This window comes from Haemorhous mexicanus, chromosome 1, assembly GCF_027477595.1.
Source record: "Haemorhous mexicanus isolate bHaeMex1 chromosome 1, bHaeMex1.pri, whole genome shotgun sequence".
In the NCBI taxonomy this organism is placed as follows: domain Eukaryota; kingdom Metazoa; phylum Chordata; class Aves; order Passeriformes; family Fringillidae; genus Haemorhous; species Haemorhous mexicanus.
In genome coordinates this window covers 49,172,739-49,190,563 of record NC_082341.1, presented here as the reverse complement: position 1 = coordinate 49,190,563, position 17,825 = coordinate 49,172,739, and positions in this window count along the sequence as shown.

Sequence of the window (17,825 nt, the reverse complement as noted above, 5' to 3'; positions counted from 1 at the left end):
TAATAAAGGAAGTATTGTATGCTTGCATGTGACACAAAAATAGAAGATTTATAATCTCTATTGTTAACGTTGTATTAAGAATACCTACAAAAAGATTGTAAGAGAGTTTATCTCAGCAGGAGCAAGGTGAACAACAGATGTCAAAGATCACAATTTCAGAACAATCATTATTTTTAATGAAAACTTTGATTTTACTTGGTCATTTTAAAAACAGGTTAAGTTGCCTAGTTTAACTGTTGCTTCTATCTCCAGAAATGCAGCACGGTTAAACATAAAGTACCTTCAGAAAATAAAACTTTACTCTAAAGTCTAATATGGGTGCTTGATGTTGAAACAGCTTTATACCGGTTTAATGTCATTGTCCTATAAGGTTAATTGCTCTTACAACTTCAGGAATGACAACTACCTGCTCTGCTTTTTGTTGAATGAAGCCATTGTATACTTCTGTCTAGTCATATGCTTCTTGCATTTTAAATGCTCTTTTGTAGGCTATATGAATTAACAAAACTTTTTAAGACAGGTTTTCCAGAGGCTGATGCCACTTTTAAATTGTATTTGGCTGAAGTTTGTTTACTCACAGAGCCATTAAAGAGAGAGGCTTAAATGTAAATTATGTTGTAATGTGCTTGATGCCTAAGTAAAAGATGTATCTTGTCGTCCTCAAAAATTATCTCTGCTCTTACTCTTGTACCATTCTATTCTTTTATGGAGGTTCAAAAGCTTATTTGCTGCTCCTAAGGGCTCAGATACAAAAAAAGAACCTGTAGGGAATCCCAAGCTGATTCAGTTACTATCGACTTTAAAGCAATAATGTAAGGACTATTATGCCCTCAGTGTGAGTAAATAGGAGAGGAAGAGAGATCAGGAAAACTGGGAAGTGTAATTGGTTGTCATACTGGCATATAAGCATCAAGATGTTTTGTAGGGACATTTGCCTGTGTGCAGTACTCCTAAGCATGGTAGACATGGTGCTTGTGGTGTCCCACAAGGGCAGGGGCACATAGCTACGGTCTATATGCACACAACAACATAGCACGGAGCACAAAATTCAATTTGTGGATACATTAAAAAGTATGTGCTGAGAATGTAATTCCTCGGGAGCAAGTGTATTGATTGTTTGACACAAATTGCTTCTTAATTGAAACACAAAACAGCTCCTCTTTAAAATTTAGGCTTCTTGAAATCAGATGTGATAGAGAATATATAAATCGCATTTTTTCAGGATGGTGTGGCCACTATTTTTCCCCCACTAGCAGATGCTGTATAGATTAGTGTCTAAGGATTGTTGTCACAGCAGCAAGATCTGATGAGGTTATCAGATTCTCCTGAATTAAAAAGAACTTGACAACACCATAAATTAGATGCTATTGCTGCACATATAAATGTTCATTTGTTAGCCCAAGCAGTAGCTCATTTTTGCACAGCTGAGGAATTCCTTACTTTTTTTTTACAAGATATGGTTATAATTCAGCAGTGTATTTGACCAGGTTTATATACATAAATGACTCCAGTAGCACTCAAGAAACATTTGTTTCTTATCTGGGCCTTTCCATGATCAGAAGTTTGTCTTTTTTGACTTATGACATAGGGCAGAGTAATTTCAAGTAGTAACTCCTTTCGGTGGATTCACAGACATGTATGTTTCACCTCTGATTTTGTTAAATTAAGCAGATGTCTGAGATGTTAAATTCCAGTCTTCATTAATCCTATATCAGATCTGAGTTATCTGGACCTGGAGTTTTTCCCTTTCATTTTATTAGAGTAAGGAATGAGTCTTCACATCCCAGTTTTTAGCCTTAAAGTTTGGGGGCTGTTCAGCTCTAGGCTTTTTTGGTAACCTTGCCTTTGTGGTCCTAAACAGAGTTTATCATTAGTAGCTGTGTTATGTAGGCTGGTATAAGCATTTTGTATGTTGGTAATACCTGGGATTGACAGTTTCCTTTGTTCACAGCCAGACCAGGCATAACAACAGCTCCTAAAAGTCAGAAGTTTTTGCTTAGTGAATACCCTCTGCACTGCTCTGAGTCAACCTTCTCTTACCATTGAGATTTCCAACAAGAACAAAATATTTTGCATGCTTTTCCACTGGAGAAGTTGGTCAATTCTAGTGTTTTTTCAGGCCTTGAACCATGAGAAGGTCCTTTTCCTTATGGTTATTTTTACAGGTACGATTAAAAAGATCAGGGGAAAAAACACTATCACCTGACAATGTTAGCTCTCAGTTCATTAGCTTCTGGGTTGTTTCACTAATTTAACACTAGTTTTCAGTGTTTTATAGGTGGGAATCAAAAGAATTGTGATCTTTTTGTTTCAAACAGTTCATAATTGAGTACAATTTAGAAATTTTATCAGGATTCTTTCATAGTGGTACATGAAGGCAGCTACACTTTTGGGTGAATGTGGCCACACTGGGCCACTGTGATATTAATTAATGGGAGAGCAGGCCCTCCTAGCCACACTGTTTCTGGCCCATAAGAGTTAACTTTACTTTTAACACATTATAGCAAAACAATTAAGGAGCACATGTTGCTTCATTTTTCCTGAAAGTACTGAGCACGGCAAAAGCAAAGGGAACTTGGTTAATTCCCATGAGTGGCAGAGTTAGTGGAATCCCAATCTGTATTTGTGCTTGCTGCTGAAGGGGGCAGATGCTTGATGCAGAAATTGCACTTGGAAGAATCTCTGAGAAATATTTGAGTCTTTAGATAGTCTTTTGGACAGGGATATATATATATATATATATATATATATGTATGTATATATATGTATTTTTTCCTTTTTTTTTTTTTTTTTTTCTCTATAGAATAGTACTTTAGCTATTCCCATCCCTTTCCAGTCTCCCTTTGGTAGTACTTGCTTTGAAATGTACAATCTGGCCTTGCTTTGTTCACATATGTGCATTATTTCTAGCTCAAAAAGTCTGCAATGAGTAAAAGTGGGATTCATCTGCCTACAACTGAGTTTTCCTTACAGTTAGTGGAGATTAAATCAGGACAGTCAACAGATCCTGGAGTGTAATTCCTGCTTTCCTAAAGCAGCACCAAAATAGGTCAAATAAACCATGCCTGAGAGGCTTATTTCTTTCCACTGATTTTAGGTGGCTATTGCAGTCATCAGACACTGAAGTTTGGTGGTGTGCATCCCACCTGCGCTGTCAGTGGACAGTGGTTCCTACAGCAGGGTGCCTTCTCTTACCAGCCTCTAGCTCTGCCCTTCAAAATGGCTGGGCTCTTCTGCAAGCCCGGGCATCACAGTTCGTGGTTTGAGTGTCAAGTCCCTATGTGTATTAAAATGCTGTACTTGTACTAAAAGTGACACTTGAAAATTAAAACTTCTGAGTTTATATGACCCATAGGAAGGGGGTGGCTGTCCCAGTGTTTGGTCAAATGGGCCTTTTGCTGTAACCCTAGAGCAGATTAGTGCTGCTTGGAGCAGGAGTCAGGTTATGTGATCTCTGAAGGCCTTTTCTACTCTGAAGGCTCTTTCTGCTGCCTGATTTTTTAATGTCAGATTTGGAAGTGATCTCTATTTAGACTGCTATTCATACCACAAAACAACTCAGTCTCTGGTGTCAGCCCTATCACATTTTCTGACCTATTGCTGAGTCCAGATGAGGAGTTCTGGTTAATTTTTCTTCCAGAGATAAGGCTGAATCTTTATAGATACCCAGAGTATTGCTTCGTAGTATTAAAATAATTTTCCCCCTCCTCTACAAAGACTAGATCTATAAGTTTGAGTGGAAGATTATATTTTTCCTGTTCTGCTAGGAACATACTACAAGACTTGGCAGGAGTATCCTGGGAGCCTGAGCTAAAGATGGTGGACATATGGGAAAACCCAGGAGGAAGCATACAGTTTTAGTTTCTTAAACCTAGCTCTTGGTTTGTCACACTAATGTAATGAGAGGCCATTAAATGAACTGATGTTATTAAACCCTATAGGTTACTGAGTCCTACTGGGGATCACATTAGGATATAATTAAACCAAGTACAGATATTTTAATTTCTAGCTGGAGATTTACGCAACATAAACTGAATCTTTCTCCAGTTCTGAACTTTATGGAAAATAGGCTTGTTAATGTGTTTATTTCTTTTTAATATTAACTGAATAGGCATTTTTAGGTCCACTTGACTCTAGGGAAACAGTAAGTATCAATTTCAAAGTCATAGTACAAATCAAATATCTGCAAAAATAGAGGCTTGCACACTTTTAGTAAAATCTCAGTCCCCCAAAACTATGTGAAATCTTCAAACAGATGTCCTCTGAGGCTCCAGCTGAACATGTGTATTGTTCCTGACAGTCCATTGCTGCTGCAAAGCTCTTCACTATAGAGTGAGAGGTAACAATTGTCTAAAATGTTAATTCCCTTATTAGGAATATGAGATTATGCTCATTAACATGGATTGCTTCCATCTAAAATATCCATCATAACATGAACTAAATTATTTTACTCCTTAATTTTAAGAGCACTCAATATCCCATAAAAAAAGGAAAGAACCCAAACTGGTTTGACATTGTTGTCCCAAACAAAAGAGCACATTTCTGTGTGAAACACGATTTGAGCAGGCAGGGGGCTTTCCCTCCTGGTGGTACCATCACTATTCAGGCAGAATATGTGAAAATCAGGAGATAGCTGCCTGCAGGGTGACTGGTGCACACACTCACTGGGCTTGACTGCTCAAGATTGATCAGGCACTGTGGCAGGGTATGGCTAGGGACAGAGACATGGATTAAATTCCCTAAGGTCAGAACAGAAACTCCAACCTGACTCCCTCACCTCTAAGTGTTTTCCCTGACTATTGGAGAAAATGGAATAGTCCTACCAAAAATGTTCAAGTTTTGAATTTAGAAATAATTCTGGGATAACCAAAGCTGCCTTCTTAGGAAAAATTATTCCTGACTCTAATATTTTTTTGTCTGCTGCACCTCCGAGAGCATGAAAAGAAGGAAACATAGGACAAGGAAGAGGATGAGTAATATTTGGGGGAAAAAAGATACTATTTCTCAAGTATCCAGCTGTTAGATAAACAAGGTGTCTGAGACAAGTGAGGTAGAGGAAAACTTTTAAGGTATCTACTCTCCTCCAGAACGTATTCCTGTTTTAGAGTACTAGAGATGCTTTAAGATTGTAGATAGGTCATAAAAAAAGTTGATTCAAGGTTTCAATTCTTGAACACTTTGAATGCAGAGGAATGAAGATATGAACTTTTGTGTTTACTACTCTATGTAAAAAGTCTTCTTGGGCTGTGTAGGGGTTGGCCACTGAAGTGAGTGATTCTCAAATTAGGGAAAAGGTCAATTTAGGATACTCTTCTCCCTCTTTCAGTGATTAGAAAAAAATCTAGACAAGTGGAAAGTATTAGGTAATGTGTGGCAGTAGCCTCGATACGCCGAACAGCCTGGGGAAACTGGCTCAGCAGCAGATATGTATGTGGGAGTCAGCCAATAGTCTCACATTAATTAATGAGGTGAGGAGGGAAATGGAAATGCTTTTTCTTCAAGTTCATTCTCTGTGGAAGATTTATCTGGAAAAGCTTCTAAGTAGATTTAATGGAAATTTAAACACTTCTGAAAAGAACTTGTATATACACTTCTGGATTATTCAAACAGAGTTCCCAAAAATAGAGTGGGGCAAATAAGAACAGGTTTCCCCCTGTTGGTTATTTCAGGTTTTATTTATTTCTCAACAAACAAAATTCCAAGGAATTGAAGGTATTATTTGAGCCAGTTATTCTCCTGTCCTCGCTTGAAGCTGCTCCCTGCAGGAGTGTATACTGAGGAAAATGACGAAAGAATGGGAATTAAGGAACCAAATTTACCCCCAGAAGAGCAGTTTGCGTAGTTTTGTCTTGACAAAGTACATGTTAGCACAGGACAGTGCATGAGTTTATTCCGTATCCAAAATATTTCCTTAATGCTGGCAACATGACAATGACCTGAAAAAATATAGGGAGAGGGAGATGAGTGGTGACAGAAGATGAGACTAAGCAGCAGTAACCGTATGTAAAACACATCCAACTGAACAGGTTAAAGTGAGAGATGAATATCCTGTGGCTAAAGGGAACTATTTTGGATAAGGTCAGAACTGAGGGGGAACAGGTCAGGAATGCAAGCTAGAGAAGTTTGTGTTTGAAAGGCGCTTGAATGATTTTATACCTGCAGTGAAGGGAGGCAGCAGCCAGTTGTGGCTCTGCTGTTAGGCTGAGTTCTGAGCTAGTGCTTGTTGCATACAAAAGATGCAAGAGATCTCCCCAAAATATTGGATTTCCCTGGAGTGCAGGAATAAATCAAGTGGCTTATAAGCAAAAAGGAGTGAAAAGTGGGTCACTATGGACAGTCAGTGTCCCATGGCAGCCAATGGCTTTACCTCAAGTGATCCCAGCACTGCTGTGCACTCTCTGCAGGCTCTCATCTGCATGGCTGGTGACACTGGCTGAACAGATGTACTGCACAACAAGCAAGGGATCCTTGAGTTCACAAGAGGTTGCTGTGTCAGGGGGAGAAGGAGCCTCCCTTCTGCATCTGCTGGGCGTGGGGGGGTTTGTTTGGGTGCTGCTGGGGCTGCTGCTCTCTGTTCCCTCTGCAGTTGTGGTTGGAATTTGGCTAGCCGTAGGTGCTGCCCTGGGCTGTAGGGAGCATGGCCCTTGAATGGAAAGGTGTCATCTCACACTCTTCTGGTGTGGGAAGAAAAGCATGTACAAAAAAATTTATTTTACTAAAGCAATAAACTAGCAGGTAATGTTGGCTCTGAATGCTAATAAATGCCTTTAGGAGACTGTAACATCCAGAACAAAGCACTCTAAATGCTGAAAATCCAGACACAGCCAAATGTGAAACAGACCTAAATAGTCAAAAATCCTGGAAATATCTGAAGCTTTAGTTTTGACTAGTTGCATGAGGAATCCAAAAAAAGAAAAAAAGGCAACATTTCTCATCTCACATAAAGTCCTCCAAAACAAACAACCCCTTCAGGTGTCAGGTGTTTTGAAAATTAGTAGGACTTTAATTATACAGCACTCTGAATGATATCATTACATCTTTCAAAGAGGAAGAAATTGTATTGTGTGACTTCATAAAAAATTTCCATGCATCATATTTTGCTTGAATTTCTTTTCAATTTAAACTGAAATTGAAATTTCCTTAGCTTTATAATTCTTGTTTGATTATTATAATATTGCTATAGTATTTTTGCCATCACTATATTGCTGCAATTCCATGCTAATAGAGGTTTTATCTGAAATACAGAATAAAAGAGAGCTAGTGCTGGAGTTTGAATGCACTAGGAATGCACTTGGAATTATGTGCATATTTAAGGAAACCTCCTCTTTGATAAATTTGTTTGAATAGTGGAGAGAAGGTACCCCTATATTTTCTGGAAATTGATACAGAAAGTGCTAGAAAAACTGGAAATATTTTTTGATTGGAAGTTATTGCCTTTCCCTCTCACACACAGTGCTGAGCTCAGGTGGGAGCTGTAGGGACTGGAACTGATTTTATGGAGTAAACAGGTCCCCCTTTATTAGAGCTTGTTTTTCTCAGCTTTGCAGAACAATGCTTACTGCCCTGCTGTTGATATCTTTTCAAAACCTATCACTTAGGCATTTTTAAATATTTGACAGACCAATTATAATTAACATGATGGGCCTAAATCACACAAGAATTCTCAGCTCTTCTCTTGAAGTATATGGTGTGTCAACATTAAAAAAAAAGGTAAATACAGTCTCTCACTTCATAAATTTTCAGGATATTTAATCTTTCGCTTTTTGATAATTTTAGCTCCTGAGACATTTTTGTACTTATTTTTTTCTGTTAGTGGTTTCTTTTAGGACCAGCAGGCCTTCATGGTTGCAAATACTGTGTAGAAATTTGAATCACTCCTATTTTCTCTCCTCCTTCTTTGTCTGAACTAGCATAACTTAGGTCATTCAGGATGCATGGCACACAGATACTATTTGGTAAGAATTTCCAAGTGGGGCAAAGATCCTCCTGAGGAGCATCTATCCTTTTCAACAAGAGCTGCCTCCAGACCCCAGGAAAGCTGGAACAACAGCTGGCTATGCTTTGCAGTGATCTAAAAGGCAGGAGGAGGATGAGACTTATCAAAGTATAAGCCTATAAAGCATTTTAGATAGGCAATTTTCCTGCTGTCTCTGCATGAATTCAGAGTCTGTGTTTGACAACACCTCTGTCCTCACCAAAGGTTTTGCTGTTTGCTTTGAAGCTCTGGAAGAGCACTGCTGTGGTCCCACATCTCATCTGGGGGTCAACACACTGGTCTCATTTGACAACAAACTCCATGATCACCTAGGTGTCACTAATGCCTGGCCTCAGATACATCCTGGTATGCTTTTTCCCAGATAAAAAGATGACAGTTTTGACAAAGGCCATGATGTTGGAATTACCAAATCAAAATATGTGTTCTCTGAATAAAGAAGAAGTTTCCTTCTGAAGCTGGGGAAAGGAAAGAAATAAAATGAACTTTTCTTCTAAATGTACTGGAGGAGGTAGAGAGAAACTCTTTGCAGACTTGGCTGAATGATGAAGCTAGCAAGAAATAAAATAGAGAATTAATTGCATAGACAATCACACAGGTAGACTCTGAATATTTTCATAAACATGTATTGTATTACGTTATTGCCATTGACAAGACTCCTACTTCTCCCTTACCACTCTAGGGGTTTGCTGGATGATTATAATAAATTTTCCACAGACTTTGAGATCTAAGTGTTTAGTTTGAACTCTATTCTAGCTCATTTTACAGCCATGCACTGTCCACTGATGGTGGATTATTGAAGTGGTTCAGTTTTTTTCTTTACTATCTTTCTGCCACTATGCCAATCAGTCTGTGACAATTTTTGATCCAGCATTATATGTGTGTTTCTATGAGCAGTCAGACCTTTGGAATCAGCATAAGTGGAAAAGAGAGTTTTCCTGTTGTCCTCTGGATACAGTAACATAACAGGACCTATAAAAAGGCAAGATATAAATCATGAGCAGAATGTGAATTTGCTGTAAGAGGTCATTAGAGTCTCCTGAGGTTAGAACAATTTGTTGTTTTCTCAGAGTGGAGACCTTGGAAAAGTATTCAAAGTGGACAATTTCATTTGCTTGATGTGAAAAGAAGATGACTTAGCAGAGGCCATTCATGGCTTTTTAGTATTTCCAGCTTTGCTAGGAGAGAAAAAAATCTCGTAGCTATTTCTAAATGATTTCTATGGCCCATGGAGTCCACACTGCTTTCAGGACACAAGGGATCTCTCACAGTAAAGAGTGCTAAGTTTGCATGCTTTAATTTAAAATCCTGCTCAAATAGAGTTTAACTGTGACCTTAACTCTCTTGACATTAGACACAATTATTAGGCAAAGCAAGTACAGTCTTTTATTAAACTAAGGATGGGATGGAGAAAGTAGGCAAGCTCCTGGGTATACAAGGGTCTGTGTGCTTTTTCAATTTATCTTAGTGTCTCAGTCTTAAGAAAAAAATATAAAAGAACAACAACAAAATAAGCATTTCCTCTTTCAATTCAAACTTTGCATTTTTATGTCCTTAGATCATCATAACTCCATCAGGGCTGAAGTATCCATTATTATTAACCATAATTTGTATTGAGGTTGATCCATACAAATAGATCTCTCTGTAAGAGATGGATCCTGCTGGGGGAGGCTGCAGCCTCACTGCAAACCAGGCTACATTGTGAAGTCTAATGGGCATAAGAGTAGGGAGCACCCTGGAAAGATTATCAAAGAGTGCTTTTTAGCTCAGATCTCCATACAACTTGTTTCAGGGTGCAAGCATGTGCGGGAGCACTCTTTGGAAGCCGCTAGTAGCCTCTTTTCCTCCTTGCTGGAAGCTGTTGGTGGGCTTGATGGTAGAAGAGTCAGTTTTGAAGTATGAGTCAAGAAAAATGGCTGGAACTGATAAAAATTGAGATGTTACATGTTAACATGCAGTAGGTGTGGGCTTTCAGTGCTAAGCAAGCCTCCATGTTCTGCCACAGACCCCTGGAAAATAAAGGGTTTGTGAAAGCAGGGAGAGTTCAGACCTAGGACCTTTGGTTGGGCTATTGAGGCAGAGAACACCAAAAAAATTGGCCTGAGTTGAGCCTTTCCACAGCCAGCAGATCTGAGAGGCTGGTGAGATGCTCAGCCTTCTCTCTCCTGCTCACACACTAAAATAGGGCTGAAGTCTGCTTGGAGTTTCCAGGTGCAACTTTCCACTTTAGCAGAAATTTAAGGGATGCAAGTCATGTATAAAAGGTATCTGCAGCCTGTTCTGAGTCCCTGATGCACCCTGGGTGTAAACAGCAGCTGTGGCTGCTGTGTTCCATTTTCCAGCTGTCCCTGGTCTTGTGGTGCTGTATCTGTTAGAGAACAATGCAGAGATCCTGAGCAGCTGAAAAGCCATAACAAGCAGAACTTGCTGCAAAAATTACTCTGGTTTGCAAGAATAATTAATTCACCTACATTGCCCTGGGTTTATGTTTTTAGGCTAAAATGGATACATGACTAATGAATTTCAATAAATGTATGCATCAAATCTGATAGAATGGTGGTCTAATATGTAGTAATTAGCACAAGAGACAGGAAAATGTAATTAAGCATCTCAAAAGCTAAATTTATACCCTCTCTACTGCCCCATACTTGCCAACATCACCTCCTCATGGAGCCTTGTAGGGTCTTCTCCAAGGGTGCAGCATGTAGTGCTTGTCCCCTGAGCTAGTCCTGAATCAGAGCAGACTGATTTATATCAGGTATCAAAACATGTGTAACCCATTTCTGTGAAATATTTGTATTCATAGGAAGAATTTTATCATGGGTGGATTTCCCAGCAGGTTAGGTGCATACCTATGCAGCTTTCATTTTTCATATTCTGATATAACTGGGTCTGTTCAGGAAATGAGTAATTGCTACCCCTTCATGATTTCTGCTTTCTCTTAGAATTACAAGTTTACCTGCTGGCTGTGACACTCTAACCTGAATCTGATAAAGCAAGAACAAGGTGCTGCCTTGGACTATAGGTCACATCAAATCTTGACTTAGGTTGCTTTGCATGAATCCTGAAATGATATGCAGTGTCTCCAACACCAGAGCTGATAAACTTCAAAGGATAGTAGGCAGTGACTCCATCCCAGTCAGGAAGAAGTCCTCTAAACTATGCCAAATTCAGACCCCATGGCCCCAGTACTGCTGTGCTGTTGTGGCAAACCATCCTTAGCTCTGGCAAGTCTTGCTCCAAGGGGTGTTCAGTAATTGGCTATTGGCTTTCTGGAGCTTGTGTTTACAAGGGGAACACTTAGCGGTCCAGACATTTCCAGGCTGTTGTACTCCCTAAGTTCTCACTTAGGAGTGGAAGGCTGAGGAAAGCATTCTCAGTGCCTTCCTCCTGCTAATTGTTGTCATCTACAGTCCTGCTATTCTGATGGTTTGAGAATGCCCTAAGACTTAAGGACTTAAGGAGTAGCTCAGGCTGTACTGTCTGTGGATGATCTGGTCCCTATCTGCTGGTCATTTAACTTTCCCAGTTGCTTTCCATTTTAGAAAAAAAAAAAAAAAAAAAAACAAAAAACAGAGCAGTGGAAAAATATGTAGGTTTTGCAGTAATAATGGCTGAAAGATTTTTCTATAAAAATAATCCTAGTGGTGTTCAAAACAGTAACTGGGGATCTTTTCTCCACCTTCTCAACCTTAAACTCCAAACGGTATGCTTTCATCTAAGGCATGTATTGATTTTTTTTTTTTTTTTTTTGGGAAGGCTATTTTGATGATCAAGTGTTTATTTTCTACCATTGTCTTTTTTTAAAATCTGGAATGTTGTCTGCCAACTATGATCATTCACACAGGCATGAAAAAGAAAAATAAGGAGTAAGAAGTGAGACATAGCCAAGATCCAAGAAATCCATCAAATACTAATATTGCATTGCAGTGTGAATCACAACTGACCAGTTTAGTTTTGCTTTCCTAAGCTTACCTATGTCACTCAAGGAGCTCTGAAACACAAGGCTGAATGAGACAGAGATGAATCTACTATGTGCAGGGATTTTTTAAAATGCAAAGCCTATCCTACTTTGCAGCACAATGTCCAATTGTTCATCTTTGAAGTGTTTTCAGACCATTTGCTTTTAGTCCCAAAAAGACAGGTACTAACGGAGTCAGAGCAGAGAAGGAGAGGTTGAGAGGCTTGCTTCAGGCCACAGAGAGAGCTGGTACCAGAGCGAAAACCTGCTTGGTCATTCCTGGCAAAGAGTTTGGAGGTTTTTACTGTACATTTGATTCCCAGTTATGTCAGTGTTATGGCCTCCCAAGAAAAGCCAAAATCACCTTTTTTTTTGTCAGAGCAATGTCTATATTTTGTTGCTCCAGCTCTACTATGCCAACATTAATGCAAGTTCCAGCTTTGCTGGGGGAGAATGAGAAGGTGTTTGTCAGGCAATGGTGTAGCATTTCTAATATTGACATCTCCACACAAATGATAATTCAACAAGTCCATGTTTGCGTTATCCAATGGCGACAAAACTTCCAGAATCCATGGTATGAGGATAATTAGGACTCTTGCTAATAATTCTGTGCACTTTTCATTTTTTTCCTTCTCAATGAAATGAGATTCACACGGATTAATTACAACCTGCTATAAATACACCCTGCGAATGGCAATCTTCATCGCAAAGGCAGAGGGTAGCTGTCTTTTAATATATCACAGCTTTCCACGCACCTGTTTGCCCAATGCTGTTGCCATGGGAACTGCACTTTATAAGAGAAGCTCTGCATAATTAGCATGGATTGAGGTCTATATCAATCAGAATAATTTGGAGGAGCAAGAAGAGCCCGAAGAAGAAGGCAAAGCCACTTGTCTCAGCAGGGAAGGTATCAGACCTCTGCTGTGTGGTAAATAGTGAGGCAGTTACTGGAAGAATTCAGCAGAATTAGCAAATTTAAGGGAACCAAATTATACAAAAGACAGAAAATTTAGCCCCCTTGGTTTTCATTATGAAACACTATTAGGATAGGCTTTGAAAAATTAACAAAGACAAGAAAAAAAAAAAAGTTTGTGTAATTAGCTTGACGCTTTTGTCACAAACTAAGATGTTTCATAGGCTGCACTAATGCCATCAGTCTGGGAGTCTAGTAATGATGCAGAGCACTGCTGGCAATACACAGCTTTACCGTTTGGACCTCCTTCCAACTATATAGATAACAGAAACAAATTCTATGAAATAGATGACAGAAGGATAATAACTTCCACATTCCCACACATCAATTTCCTAATAAGCCCTTGTACCTAGCGTTCACTGCTTTCTGCCTAAAGCTGCAAGACACACAGCAAACCTGAAGATGCAGTTATTCAGTCAATGCTTCATCCTAACCACAATGCATCAGATTAAGGACAGAACAGCAGCTTTAACTTTTTCTTCCATCTTGTCAGCTGGTGTCAGAAATATCACTTTAAAGAAAAAGGCTTAATGGGTTTGCAAAATGCCTGAAATGGAAAAGTTGTTATTAAAAAATGTTGGAAGAACTTTGTGTGTGTGTGTGTGTGTGTCCATGCACAAGTAAGTGACTGAATAAACCTTCTGCTTATATTGACTTGGCTGTGAATCTCAGCTGGGTGTAATACACTATTACTGGAGTGACTACAGTATGGGAACTGTCCTAGACTGTAGTTGTATGTGAAGTAATACCTTTGTATTCTTTAGGGGTCCACTTTGAATGCAGGTGTCAGCATAACATTTCTGTGTTGGTAATCAACACTGGTAGTATGAGCCATAAAACAGCTCAGAAGGAAAAGGTAAGGAAACCAGGAAAATCTCTTCTCTTTGGCATTAATAATGTCAGGGAAGAGTTTCTAACACAATGGATAGTAGAAATTATCTTATCAAAGGACTTCTGGTAAAACACTAATGAATTGGGGTGCAGTATGTGTCTGGTATTTGCTTGAAGGTGCAGTTACTGAAATCATCTACATTTGAAGAATTTGAAGACAATAGATATGTTATCAGTCTTGGATGATACTGCAGTGGCCTATGCTACTTTGTTAAATTTATTTAAGAAGATCATGATAATCTTCTGTAGGGGGCAGATTGTGAGAGGGAAAAAAAAGGAATTAAAATCACAAATTGCTTTAGTTCATTTCCATGGCATTTTAGTCTGTGTTCTGGAATCCTCCCTTAGCCCTGGGGTTTTATTGATTTAAAAGTTTCTTGTAACATGGAGTGCTGCACAAGAGTATGAACTGGAAAAAGCTCCTCTGCTGCATGTGAGCAACAATCTGGATGAGAAGGTGAGGTGGTCCTTTATGTCTGCTGACCCTTGATACTGCATGGAGAGCCTTCCACCTATGCTTGTAACTATTATCAGGTGGAGGGACACCTCATGAGCACAAGCACAGATTTGGATGCAACTACCCCAGGAAAAATGTATCTTATAACTGAAAAAAATGTATCTTATAGCTGCTTCTGTGGAAGGACAGGGCAGAGACTTGAATCCTGGCTCTCTTGTCTGAGGGCCTATCCTCTCCAGTTTCAGAGCTGTGCTGCACTTGCCACTCTTCTTCCTCCTGCTCAAACCCCTTCCTGCATGGCACTGCAGCTCTGAGAGTCACACCAGTGCATGCCTTCCCTCCAAAAGGGTGGCTGGAGTGCTCCTTTTGGAAAAAAGTTTTTGAATACATTCTCCCTAAAGAGGGACCCAAGAAAGAAGACCCAAGGGTGCAGATTCTTGTAGCTGCTCTTGCTACAATCTGGGTTTTCATCAGGCCAGACGTGGTTGCCACCGGAGTCCTGGGCAGGCTTGGAAAAACACGTTAAGGCACGTGACAGCTTTCACTTAAAAAAGGAAGTGCTAAAGGAGTTTAATTGCTTCCAGAGAAAGGCTGCAATTGAGTGAAATCTCCTGGGTTATAACTTTGAAAGGAGGCACCTACATTCGGGAGAAAAATCCTGCTTTTTAGGAGCAAATCTAGCTTTAAATCACCATTTCAAGTTAAGCATTATAGCTCTGAGAGTAATGATCCAAACTAAGTGCTTCCATAAATTCAATTCATTAAAATAATATTTCCTCCAAAGTGCCAGATCTCATAAACTACCCATTTGAAATTGTTAGATAAGTTTGGGGGTTTATTGTTTTTCAAGAGAAAAATGTTGCCTCGAGACTAGGAATGTGTTAGGTACAATTTAGTCAATTTTAGAGGTGTTCTCATTGGAGTTATTCCTCATTTTACTCGGTATAAAGGAGAGAAGAACTGGCTCCTTAGCTCTAGTGCTTCAAATCCATTTATATCTGCACAGCACTAATTTAGAGAGAAGGAGAAAAACTTAGAAATGCTTAAATAATGGGGGAACAAGTTTGGAAGGCTATCTTTGTACCTCATTAAGACTGAAGAATGGCATAGATGAGAAATTCTAAAAAATTCTTAGTCTGTGTCAAATTATTCTGTGATATAATAAAATAGTAAGTTAGATTTTTCTGTGTGTCTGCTTCCATCTTTTTCTATTTCTTTTTAAATGAAAAGCTCTAAGTTTTGTCCTGTCTATTAAAAATATATTATCATCTATTTACATATGCACCATATACACATCTGAGAGAAGAAAATGAATAAAAAATCTCCTGATATAAAACCTTGAAAAACTGGATGGAAGCATTTTTAAGTAGATGTTTTTAGTGTATAATATTTATACATTAACTCTTAAATATGTTAGATATGTTTAATGTTTATAAAAGGAGCTTGATTGTGACATCGGGGGAAAAATCTGCTGTAGGTTTGAATTATTTAATAAGGAGAAAGCCTGTAGATTCCCTGACTGCAGCAATATTGCTGGCTCTTTAAAGGTAATTGTTGAGGTATAGTTCACCTTGGAGATGAAAAAAGAATTTGGTCCCCAGCCCCCATCTTGCACCCATATCTCAGTTTGGTGTTATTGGAAAGGGATTGCCATTATGCAAAAAAATAGAGTGAAAGCACTGATTCATTTCCTGTGTGCCTTCAAAAGCCTCTTTCACTAAGACAGACTTCTATCTCCGTCAATACCTGTCCTTTTGAGGTGAAATGAAAGCCTTGTATGTACATTTTCTCTTTGCCAGCCAATATATTTGCCATAACAGTATGATAGTATTCTAGGTTTTATTTCAATGTGTCTTGCTGAAAATAAGGAGACTGTAAGGAAATTGTTCTACCTGGGACATTAAAGCTCATAGTTGAAAGGTGCTAGAGCCTTCCAAGGTAGGAAAATGGAACCAAAGATGTCCTGAGATATCTTCTAGTCTGTGATAACAGCAGAAATGGGTTGATACTTTTTGTAATTTTGAAAACTTCGGGAAATTCAGAAAGCATTGTCCTCTCACTGAACACTGAACAATGTTTGATGAACACCCAGTGATGAGGCAGGCACAATTACAGAAAAGATTTTTAATGGATTGAGGATTAACATAATGTATTTGGAGTTCTGATATTGCTCAGAGGCTGAATGGTCCTGTTGGACCTAAGTGAATAAGTTTATCTTTGAAATATAGGTTATTTCATTGTTGCTGTTGATTTTTATTTGAATTTCCATACTTGAGACCTGCTTAAATCTGAGAACACTGAGGAACAGCTGTTGTCAGAGTGCTTTTATTCCTCTTGCCCTCCTTCCTTTACTTGCCTAACTTGTTTTCAGTTTTATTGCTCTTGTGAGTTATTTTAAATCCTCATTCAGGGCTGCAGAGCTGGAAGAGGAATGGAAAAGCTTTGAGACAGAATCAGGTCTGTAACCTTCATCTCTTTGGCATAGCATGTGGCATTAGCTCTAGATCTTCATTGCCTTTATTTTAGTAGTGTGCTACGCAGACTTTTCAGCGTAAACCTGGCACAATAGGGTTTTAGGAAGCAATGTGTAACTCAGATATATCTTATATAGACACACAAGGCACATTTTGGGGTTTCACAGTGTGGTGAAGGAAGGGAGTAAGAAAAGAGGCAAATCTCAAAAGAAAAGAACTGTTAACCTCATTCAATGTGTACATTTGTTTCCTCTGACATATGCGGTTTGGAGGTGCTTTGGAGAGCAAAGGGATATAAAATTTTCCTGCATGAGACTGGTTGAAATGTCACATATCCTTACAAGGCTTCATCGAGCCATTTAGAGATGTTTGTTTTGGGCTTGCCTCAGAGCACACTGCTTGATGGATAGCAATGCAGTAAAAGGAAAAGATATAATTAATGGTGGTGCAAGAAAAACCTATCATCCTTTACTTTCCCTTCGAAACTCAGGGAGTCTTTAGAGGTCTGTAGGCAGCAGGGGCTGCTTATCTTGCTTAACTATGTCTGCTGCCACTGACACAGCTGCACCTTGTTTTTATAGCTACCGTGGCAGGTTCTCCATTTTTATCCCCATTTGGCTACCCATGGAAGTTATTTGCAACCTCAGCAGAAAGATCAAACAGCACTGTGATAACTGGCCCCTATTGACAGTGTCAGGTTTCCAGGTCTGTAAGACAAATGCTGCTGCTGGCTTGCAGCACCCTGTGTGCTGTGCATTTTGATGCAGATTTTTATTACCTGGCAGGTGGTTTGGGAGGCACAGATGGAAAAAAGAGCTGAGATCAATAACAGAGAACAATCAAGTCATGTCAGAGAGGGGTCAGAAGGTAGCAGTTGTGGAAGTTGCCCCTTGACATGGCTCTCAGGGGGTTGGGGAGTGTGGGGGAGTGCCTTGGATTCTGAAAGGTAACATGCTGTGTTAAGAGTGCCTAATTATAGCTGTCACCATGGCCAGCTAAAATAATGAAGGGCTCTGAGCAGGGATAGTGAATAACTTCATTTTGTTCTGTTTGTTGCTGTTGCTGCCATCTCTCTG